The 11,337-nt window shown below is 44.3% G+C and overlaps 1 long non-coding RNA gene across 4 annotated transcripts in view; it reads left to right on the top strand.

Annotated features, from left to right (window-relative positions):
- Nucleotides 1–11,337, top strand: part of LOC128094815 (uncharacterized) — a 37,753-nt gene that overhangs the window by 7,590 nt on the left and 18,826 nt on the right. The window lies entirely within an intron of this gene.

Here is an 11,337-nt window from a genome sequence, read left to right as displayed (position 1 = left end):
ATCAAGAATAAAAAGGGGCAGAACCCCTAAAAGCATGGTCCCCTGCGCTTTAATCTGTGGACTCGGAACATACTGAACAACTGATTGGAGGTGCATCTAAAGTCCAGCGATGCCCAAATTTAAATTCATTATTTCATTTGTGTTCGTCTTCTAAGGCATTTCCCAGAAATGGAAAAGTACACACACACACACTCACATTCATAAGATCTGGATGAATGATCTTTATCATCGCCTGGCTTGTTCAAAGCAACTACTCTAAAGTTGTCTTTGAATATACTCTCACTTATTTTGTGGTAAATATAAATATTTTAACTTTTTGTTATGGACATTTTCACACATGTGCAAAAATAGAGCAGTGTAACAAAACTTCCTATGCCCATCATTCAAGAGTTCATTTTAATCTGACAAGCATCTATGATATACAAACCATGTTGGTTCCCAAGCAGGACAAAAGGATCCCAAAATGAATCTGGTTTAGCTGTATCCCACCTGGAAGAATTGGCACCTGACCCGAATCCTTGAAAAATGAGCAAAGCTTACATGGAAGGATAAGGTATCCTCATTCATTCATTCATTCATTCACTCTCAACTAACAATATTAATGTATGAGGCACTGTCCTTGGTGCTAAGAACACCCAAAGGAACAAGGTAAGAGTTCCTGCTTTCATACAGCTTAAAAGATAACAGAGAGGAGAGACACCAAGTAGTTAGAAGCATGGGGCCTTAAAGAAAATGCACAGGGCACTGTGTGGGTAGCGTTAGTCTGGCCTGGGACACTTGGAAGGCTCACACTGGAAGTAGAACTTAAGTGAGAGAACAGGATGAAGGAAGTAGAAGTTAGGCAGAAGAAGAGAAAAGCAGCAGGAGTACAGAAAGAGTATGGGTGCTGCTGAAGATCTCCACCTAAACTCAGCTTGAGTCAAGAGGACTATAAGTTCAAAGCCAGCCTGAGTTATATATAGTAAGGTCCTGTCTCAACCCCTCCCATCCACCCATGACCCAAGAAGTCTTGAGGGTCCTGCTTTTATGGATGAGTTTATCCATTCATGAGTTAATGGAGTTAAGGGTTGTGTGGAGAACAGGTCTGATATAAAAGCCAGTTTGGCTGGCTCTCTCTCTCTCTCTGGTTTTTTCAAGACAGAGTTTCCCTGTGTAGTCCTGTCTGTCCTGAAACTCACTCTGTAGACCAGGCTGGCCTAGAATTCAGAGATTCTCATGCCTCTGCCTCCTGAGTGCTATGATTAAAGGCATGCACCACCACAGCCCAACCGGGCTGTGTCTCTTTTATGCACTCCCCTCTCCTTACCATAGGATGCCCTGTGCCATCTTGGAACCCTACAGAGTCCTAACAGCCAGTTGAACCTCACCAAATGTTCACCTTGATCTTGGACATCTAAGACTCCAGAAATACAAAATGAAGAAATCCTTATCATCTGTAAATTACCCAGTCCGTGGTATTTAGTTATATCTACAGAAGACAGACTAAGGCAAGTGTCAAAAGAAATGGAACAGTGCCAAATCAAGTTGGGTCTTGAATGGTCAGTTGAGGGTTTGCAACTTTACTTAAGGGCAGTAGAAAGTCATCAGAGCTTAACGTGAGAGAATGGCAGATGTGATCATCTGGATGTTGAAGGAGAATAGACAGAAGGCCAATGTTGGAAGGGTGGAGATCAATTAGGAAGCAGTTAAGGTGGCCTAGGTGGGAGATGATGGCTAAGGACCATACCAGTAGAAGGAGTAGAGATGACGAAAACTGCAAAGGTTTAATAAATTCAGGAGGTAGAATTCACAGAAATTAGTGATCAATTAATTAGTTAGGCATAGAATTGGGGAAGTGACTTCTAGATTTTTGCTTTGACCAATGGAAAAAATCAGAAATACCACTCACCTAAAATGGCCCACCAAAAAATCCCCTCTCCAAGTCTTACTGAACAGGAAGCTGAGGTATTCAGGGAAATATTTCCAGATAATCCCAGAGACAAGGACAGTCTGATGAGAGCAAGGAGTATACATTAGTTACTTTTCTGTTGCTGTGATCAAACACCATGACCAAGGCAACTTGGTTTATTTGGGGCTTATTTAGGGCTTACAGTTCCAGAAGGGCAGAAGTCCATCACCATTATAGTAGGGAGCATGGCAGCAGGTGGGCAAGGCATGGTGCTGCCCAGTAGCTGAGAGCTTACATCGTGATCAACAAGGCAGAGAACTCACAGGAATGGCCCCAGTGACTCACCTCCTCCAATAAAGCCACATCTCCTAATCCTGCCCGAGCAGTTCCAAGATAGAGACCAAGTCTTCAATCTAATGACCTATGTGGACCATTCTCATTCTAACCTCCACAGTCTAATTAGCTAGAGTACAAGGGAGAAAAAAGATGTGTCCTCCATACAGGCAGTGTTCTGGTATGTTTGATCGACACACAGTCTTCCTGAATTCCTTATACTGTAGGCCGCAGGAATATATCATAAGAACTCAGCCGGTTATGGCAAAGTCACTACCTGGAGGAATCAGGGAATTCCTCCAGAAGAAGCCAAATCCCAAGGAGTTTTTGGTGTTACTTGGCTTGTTATATATCAGCTATATTCTGTTATGAAAATCATGTGTGCCTTCATAGTTTTCTCAATTGACTTTTCCCTAAGAAGGACTAACAGTGTGGACTGATCACCCTCTGGACATACACATTCCAGGTATTTGGAGAACAGCCTCAGGAAAGGTTTTCTCTGGAATCAGATTATCTCCCTTAGCCACTTTCAAGGACTACAGGAAACACCACCCAGGTGGGCGCCCACCTTCCGAGGACTAACAGTGATAACAGCCCACCTGCAAGTCTCCTGACTTAAATTCCACAAGGAGACACCGCCCAGGTGGGCCCCAACTTCCGAGGACTAACAATGATAACAGCCCACATGCAAGTCTCCTGACTTACGGTAAATTCCACAAGGAGACACCACCTAGGAGAGGTGGACGTTAAGTAATAGCTTTACACAATTTAGCTCGGACCCTCCCTTTATATACCGGGACTTCCAGGGCACAGGGCAGAGAAGAGAAAAGAGAATGGAAGAACTAGATGGGTAAGAACTTGAGAGGAACAAACTGAGATAGGGAAGAACTAGATTGAAGGGCTAGAAGACAGTACTAGAGGAACGAGATGGAAGCTGAGGAAGAGCCAGATGGGGAAGAACAAGATGAGGAAGAGCCAGATGAGAGAGAAAGAGATGGGAGAGGAGCTGACAGGGGAAAGAACTCAGGGCGGAAGATGAGAGAGAAACAGATGGGCGAGGAGCTGATAGGGGAAAGAACTAGATAGATGAGAACCTAGAAGGGACAGAACTAGATGAAGGAATTAAGATAGAACCTAGAGGGGACAGTAGATAAATATAGAGAGAAATCAGTCAAGAAAGGAGCTAGACATGAGAGCAGAATAGAAGCTGTGCAGAGAGAGAACTATCACAGAATAATAAAGTGTATGAACTAAGGAGTTTCATGTACATAGATTCATTTCTTTTTATCAAAGATTAATTATCAGCTGGTTGTAGATTCTTCCCAGACCCTGGGAGGGGACTATGGAGGGGCTGGACCCCCCTAGTCCCCAATATCCTTACCTTCTCCTAGGTTTATAAAACGTTTTGACCTACACAGAATCACTACGTGCCCTGCACTCTTGCTTTCTCTGCTTTTTTTCTCCTCTTTTTGTGTTCTCTGTGCCATAAAATCAGTCCTTACTCTATGAAATACCGTGAATACTGTGTGGTTCTGACCAATGTGAGTCCCTATGAAGTAGCAATCTGTTGTTATTACAATGGAAACACAAAGAAAGATTGATTGTAAGCATATCTATCCAGAGTCACTTTCTCTGCAGCCCAGATTGGCCTGGAACTCACTATGTAGCTAAACTGGCCATAGCCTCTTGAGTCTAATGGGTTCCTCTTCAAATGTTGAGATTATGAGCACATGCTATCATACTCAATGAATAAAGGAGGTATGCTATTAAATGGATAGACCAGCCAATTAGCATTACTTTGCAACTGGCTCCCAAGTCATCTATATGGAAGAACAGAATTTTCATCCATATTAACACTTTTAGGGAAAAAAATAATGCTTCACTACATGTGAGTTTGGAGGGGGGTATCACATTTTTACTTATTTATTTATAAAAAAATTTATTTATCTTGTATGCATGTATGTGTGAGAGCTCATGCATGCTGTGGTGCATGTGTGTAATTCAGGAGACAATGTGCAGGAGTTGGTTCTCTTCTACTGTGTGGGTCCCGGGGATGGAACTCAGGTCATCAGGCTTGCACTAAGCTTTTACTTGCTGAGCCATCCTGCCAGCCCCAATATTCTTTTATATTATATGTTTTCTTGTATTTAAAGTAATAAACCCCAGTACCTCTGGGTGGTGGCTTTTATTCAGAAAATCTATAGAAAGGTGGGCAATAATGGCTCACACCTTTAATTCCAGCATGTGGGAGGCAGAGGCAGGGAGATCTCTGAGTTGGAGGCCAGCCTGGTCTACAGAGCAAGTTCCAGGACAGCCGAGGATACACAAAGAAACCCTGTCTGAAAAAAAAAAAAAGAATGAAAGGAAAGAAAAAGAAAAAGAAAATCAACATAATAAAACATTCTCCTGTACTACATGAAGTGTAGTGCACATTCCATACTTCATATTCCAGAAATCATATTCCAGGCCTGGCAAGAACTTCCTAAGACACTTCAGTGGAAATATCCTAACCCTCAACAACACTAAGGTAAAAAGGCAATAAGGTCTCAATGCCTGATATCTGAACTTCAGAAATGCCAGGGCTTAGGGAGCCAGCCAAGGAAAGGACAGGCCAGGAAGGAAACTGAGAAGAAACTTGAGAGTAAGAGAGGAATTGAGAGAAATTAACATCATGGACAAGATCCAAGGGAAGGAGTTCAAGGACTATTAAATGGTCAACAGCATTAACTGCTGCAAAGATTTCCAATAAGGTTAAAGCAAAAACAGCATTCTTTGAATTCAGCATGGTGAAGGTCGTGAACCCCCATGATCCACATCAGCAGAAAATTGAGGTGCCCAGTGTGAGGAACTGAGCAAACAGAAAGGAGATAAGTAAGTGAAGGACCTCCATGTGAGAAGCTTGGAAGAAACAGGAGGTAGAAGCTGGAAAATGATTTGAGGTTATAATTTGGTTTGGGACCAGGTGTGGTGGCGCACACCTTCAATCCCAGCACTCTGAAGGAAGAGGTAGGCAGATCTCTGTGAGTTTGAAGCCAGTCTGGTCTACAAAGTGAGTTCCAGGACAGCCAGGGCTACACAGAGAAACCCCATCTGAAAAGAAAAAGTGTCTGGTTTGGGGCACTAAAGAGATGGCTTAGTTATTAAGTACACTGGCTGCTGTCCAGCAGGCCCTCAGCACTCACATCATAGCTCACAATCATCTGTAAGTCCAGTTCTGGGGATCTGATGCCCTCTTCTGGTCTCTGAGGGTACTGCATACACATGGTGCATAGACACACAGGCTGCCCAAACACACCTATATGCGTAAAATAAACATAAATCTTCCTTTAAAAATTTTAAGATTTTAGTTTTGTAGCATGGAGATTCCTCAAGAAACTAAAAGCAGAGCTCTTGGGAGGCAGGAGCAGAAGGGTCTCAAGTTTGAGGCCAGTCTGGGCTACATATCCAGATCTTGTCTCAAATTTTTTTTTTTATAAATTTAAAAACTAAAGAAATGGGGAAGAAGTGGATAGAGAGATGGCTCAGTAGTTAAGAACACTGCTGCTTTTGCAGAAGACCCGAGTTCAGTTCCCTGAACCTGTATCAGGCAGCACACGAGCACCTGTAATTCTGGCTCCAGGGGATCCTACTCATCTGGCCTCTGTGCATAACCATAGATACATATGTGGCATACACTTACACAGACACATACACTTTTTGTTTGTTGGTTTGGGACAGAATTTTTCAGAAACTCGTAAACCACACTAGCCTTGAACTCAGAGGTCTGCCTGCCTCTGCCTCCCAAGTGTAGGGATTAAAGGTGTGCACCACCCCATCTAGCTCACAATACAAAAAGATTTATTTATTTTTATTTATGTGTATTGGGGGAAGATTAAGGCCAGAAGGGATCTTCGTATGACCTGGAGTTGGAGTTACAGGTAGCTGTGAGCTGCCTGGCATGCGTTCTGCGCTCAGAACGCGGGTTCTCTGGGAAAGCGTTGTATGCTCTTAACTGCATATCCAGCCCCCACATAGATAAAGGAACACTAAACTAAACACTAAAACTAGAAATTGCATCTAACCCGGAAATCCCACTCCTGGGTATATATACCTTTTACTATTGGCACATTTTCCAGTGCTCCTAGCCTCAGTAATGTGATCCTATCTGGGAAAGCTGTGCTTTAGAGACCAGCCCTTCCTGCTCTTTACTCATATGGGGTCTTAGTCCTACAACCCACGTCATGATGGGCTCCCAACTCAGAACTACACTCAGACAGTGGATGTAGGGTGAAAGGTCTGAGATCATTTCCAGGTTTGAAAACCCAATCCCTGGGCTCAAAATCCCACCAATCCCTGGGCTTGCCTACAGCTTAGGACTAGAAATCCCACCAATACCCAACCTGGAAATCTCCACCCTGGAAAGCTCTTCTGTCCCCGGCCCCCAAGAAACCCTATATTAAGCCTGCCTCCTGCTCAGTTCTCTGCTGCTTCTTACCCCACCAGAGGCGGCTACTCTCTTGTGTCTTTCCCAATAAATCTCTGTGTGAAGTTTGTTGTGTTGTGTGACTTTGTGGTATTCCTTGGCTCCCAACTGCCAGGATACCTTTCCACTCAGAGCTGAAACACTTCCACTGGGGAAGCCCTCCCCCTCGGAGCTGTAACACTTACAGTGATCAATTCAGAGATGAGATGTTCATAAAGAAGAACATGGAAGTCAGGTCCAGGAATTTTCCCAAAATTATCAAGCACAGTGTAAGCTTGGCAGGCATCTTGTCACTAAGAAGGGGGTGCCTTCCTAATGATGAGGCCAATATGAAAAAAAAAGCAGGGTTCAGGACAGAAAGGTCTGATAATATCAAATTAACATCTGTATTGACCTTGGCTTGAAGTCAAAATCTACTTGCATAGTTTTTAGCCACATAAATCAACAGATTTTCTTTGCTTCTATGACTTCAAATTTTGTTATTTTACAACTTAAGAGTTGTGATGGATGTAATTATGGCAGATTTTACCTGTTGGTGGTCATCCCCACCCCCACTTCTCTGAAATACCCGCTGTCCCACCTAAGCCTAGGATCTGAAAACCACAGCTCTCATATTTCCTTGTCAGCTTGGTCCCAGTTAAGTCTGAAGGTGGAAGGAAGGGAAATCTCTCCCTCATTTTGTCCACATCTCTAGCCACATCAGCAGTGGTCCCTGAATATCAGAAACAAGGATGGATACAAAAGCATCAGCAATACAAGCCAGTCCAGATGTGTCTGCCCTGGCTTCCACATCTTTAGACAATACCTCTTCTCTGTTTTGCTCCTCTAAACCACGATTGGCAGTTAGCTTCCTAGTGTTTGGATAATGCTGTGATTCCCCCACAGGCATCTCCAAACCTCAACTTTGTAACAACTTTTTTTAGCTTTAATTTCTTGTCTCCTTGGTGGTCTCCAGAATGGTTTCTGTAGCCGTTTTGAATAATGACTGACGCAACACATATTCCTAGTTTGCGCATGCATGCAGCGCTTATACGCACGCACGCACAAACATGCACACACAGATCAGAGAGTGTCAGTGTGGTGAAACATGCCTGTAATCCCAGCACTTCCGTGGTAGAAGCAGGGAAAAAAAAAAAAAAGGGAATTCAAGTTTACCCTCAGTTGCAAAGAGAGTTTAAGGCCAGCCTGGACCCTATCTCCAAAAACTAAACAAACACAAAACAACTCAGAGAGACTACATTTCCCAACGGAGAGGTAAGAAGCTTCGTTGGAGTTTGAAGTCAGACATGTCAAACCCCAACATTCTCTTTCTCTGACCTCTAGCTAGATTTTGTTATTTTCTTCTCTTTTTATAGCTAGATAAAAATGACAGGAAGGCAGAGAAATGAAAGCATTGTTATTAAAGTATTCAAATGATCAATCCTGGTGTTCAATGTGGAGAAAAAAAGAACATGGCTTTTAGGGAATAGAAGACAGGGAATGCCGGGCGGTGGTGGCGCACGCCTTTAATCCCAGCACTCCGGGAGGCAGAGGCAGGCGGATCTCTGTGAGTTCGAGGCCAGCCTGGTCTCCAAAGCGAGTTCCAGGAAAGGCGCAAAGCTACACAGAGAAACCCTGTCTCGAAAAAACAAAAAACAAAAAACAAAAAACAACAACAAAAAAAAAAAAAAAAAAAAAGAAGACAGGGAAAAAGGAGAAGAGCAGAAGCATGGGTGGGAATGGGGTGTATGTGGAAGCAGGATAAAGGTAGGTTAGGTTCATGCATGGTGTGGTGGTTGAATGAGAATGGCCCCCATAGACTCTTGTGTTTGAATGCTTGGTCCATAGGGAGTGGCACTATTAGGAGGTGTGACTTTGTTGGAGTTGGTGTGGCCTTGTTGGAGGAAGTGTGTCACTGTGGGAGCGGGCTTTGAGGTATTATATGCTCAAGCTATGCCCAGTGTGGCACAGTCTCCTTCTGCTGCCTGCAGATCAAGATGTAGAACTCTCAGCTCCTTCTCCAGCACCATGTCTGCCGGCACACAGCCATGCTTCCCACCATAATGACAACAGGCTAGACCTCTGAAACTATAAGCCAACTCTAATTAAATATTTTCCTTTAGGGGTGAGGAAGAATTGTGAGAGCCAGAAGGGCCAAGGACACCGCAAAGAAAACACACACACACACACACACACACACACACACACACACACACACACACAGTCAACTAACTTGGGCTCATAAGGGCTCACAGAGACTGAACCAACAACCAGGGAGCCTGCATGGGACTGACCTAGGCACTCTGCACATATGTTACAGTTGTGTAGCTTGGTTCTCTTGTGGGACTTCTAATAGTAGGAGCAGGGGCTGTCTCTGACTCTGTTACCTACTTTTGAGACCCTATCCTCCTGGGTTGCCTCATCCAGCCTCAATAGCGGAGGAGGTGACTAGTCTTACTGCAACTTGATATACCATGGCTAGCTGATATACATGGGAGACCTGCCCTTTTCTGAAGAGAAAGGGAGAGGAGTGGATTGGGGGGTAGGGGAAAAGGGAAGGTTTTGAGGAGGGACTGGGAAGTGAGAAGGGAGGGAGGGGAAACTGATCAGTTTGGAAAATATTAATTGATTAATTAATAAAAAAATTAAAAAATGTTTTCCTTTATAAGAGTTGCTGTGGTCTTGGTGTCTCTTCACAGCAATAAAACCCTAAGATAACTGGAATGTTTGAATTGAAGGAATTTCTTCACAGGTAAAACACTTGTGAGTGATGAAGACAACAGTTTGGCCACAGGGCAGCTGAAGTAGAGGAAACATTTGTGTGCAAAACTTTTTACACCTGAGAGGACACAGTCAGGAGGGTGGGAGATGGTGGCCATGAAAATGGTACAAAGAGAGGCTGGAGAGATGGTGAGAGGTCAAAGAACTTGCTCCTCAAACATGAAAACCTGAGCTGGCATCACCAGAAGCCCATGCAAATGCTGGGCAGGTACATGCCAGGTGGGCTGAGCAGTCTCCTGTAATTCTAGCCCCAAGAGAGCTAGTAAGAACAGCAAGACTAACCGTTATCAGTGAGTGTTGGGTTTGACTGAGAGAGCCTGTCTCACTGGGAAGCAGGAAGAGTGGTCCAAGAGGAATCCTGGCATTGACTTTGGGCTTCATACACATGCACCTATACACATGTCCACACACACACATTCAAAACCAGGCTGCACACATGCTAGGCAAGCATTCTACTACTGAGTGTGTGGTAGTTTGAATGTAATTGACCCCCATAATCTCAGAGTGAGTAGCACTATTAGGAGATAGGACTTGTTGAACTAGGTGTAGCCTTGTTGAAGGAAGTGTGTCACTGCTGGGGTGGGCTTTGAGGTCTCCTTTTTCTCAAACTTCCCTCAGTGTGACTTTCAGCCGACTTCCTGGTGCCTCAGCTACAGCACCACGTCTGCCTGCATGCCGCCATGCCGTCATGCTTCCTGCCATGATGATAATGGACTGAATCTCTGAAACTTTAAGCAAGCCACCTCAATTAAATGTTTTCTTTATAAGAGTTGCCATAGTCATGGTGTCTCTTCACAGCAATAAAAACCCTAAGTAAGACAGAGTTATATCACCAACCCTCTTTTTACATTTTATTTTGAAAAAGGTCCTGCTATGTTGCCCAGACTGGCTTTAAACTCATTCTGTAGCCCAGGCAGCAATCATTGGCTTTGTGACACTTCTGCTACCCAATCTCTCCAGTGACTGGAATCACAGAGCTGTGCCACCAGGAGCAGCACTAAACCCATTTTTGAAGAAGTCATGGAGAGTACGATGTAGATAATCAGAGTAAAACCTCCCGCTTGGGGCTAGAGAGATGGCTCAGCAATTAGGAGTACTACTTTTTCTTCCAGAGGACCAGGTTCAATTCTCAGCATCCATATGGCAGCTCATAACTCTCTAGTAATTCCAGTCCCAGGGGATCAGAACCTGAAGCCTGCCTGAGGGCCTAGCAACAGGTGCTGTCAGAGTTCCTGTTCGCTGTCAGGGTTCCTGATCCTGCCCAGCCAATGAGGGATGACCACGAAATGCCACCAGATTGTGACACAGACTGGGTGCTGGGAGAAGGGTATGTAAGGCCTTCCCCATTACTGAATAAACAAGTTTGTTGTTTGCCTTCAACTGACTCCCCGTGTCTGTGCTGTTGACACCTTGCCTTCTCACCCCCCCCCCCCCCCCCGAGGGAGCCATTAGACTCAAGCAACATCCATGCACACAGTACACTGACATACATGCAGGCAAAACACCCAAACACATAAAATAAAAAAAATAAAATAAATACAAATACCTCCACCCACCCAGCTAGAGTTTCAGGATATTTTTTGAGCCTAAATTTTAGGCCCTAAACCGAACCAACCTCCAATCTCAGCTGACTTTGGAAGGGAAAGAGAATCTCAGATGAGATCCACTGTTACAACTCTCTAACTGGGTGGTTGTAATGGAGCCTAAAGCTTTGGTTAGCTTCTGAGCAGAAAAGAACCAAGCGTTGTAACTTCTATGTGGGAGGCATCAGCTGGCCTCTAGGGTGCACACACCATGAAGGGTAATCTCCTACCAGCAGACTGCGCCAGGCCCCAGAAGAATCCCCCTGGAGACTGGTTTGTACATGCACGTCACTGTTCCAGCTTCCAGCGTC

Source organism: Peromyscus californicus, unplaced genomic scaffold, assembly GCF_007827085.1.
Source record: "Peromyscus californicus insignis strain IS unplaced genomic scaffold, ASM782708v3 Scaffold_4__1_contigs__length_199733344, whole genome shotgun sequence".
NCBI classification, from domain to species: Eukaryota; Metazoa; Chordata; class Mammalia; order Rodentia; family Cricetidae; genus Peromyscus; species Peromyscus californicus.
Note: the sequence above shows the minus strand (reverse complement) of the source record. Positions and strands in the feature narration are given on the sequence as shown.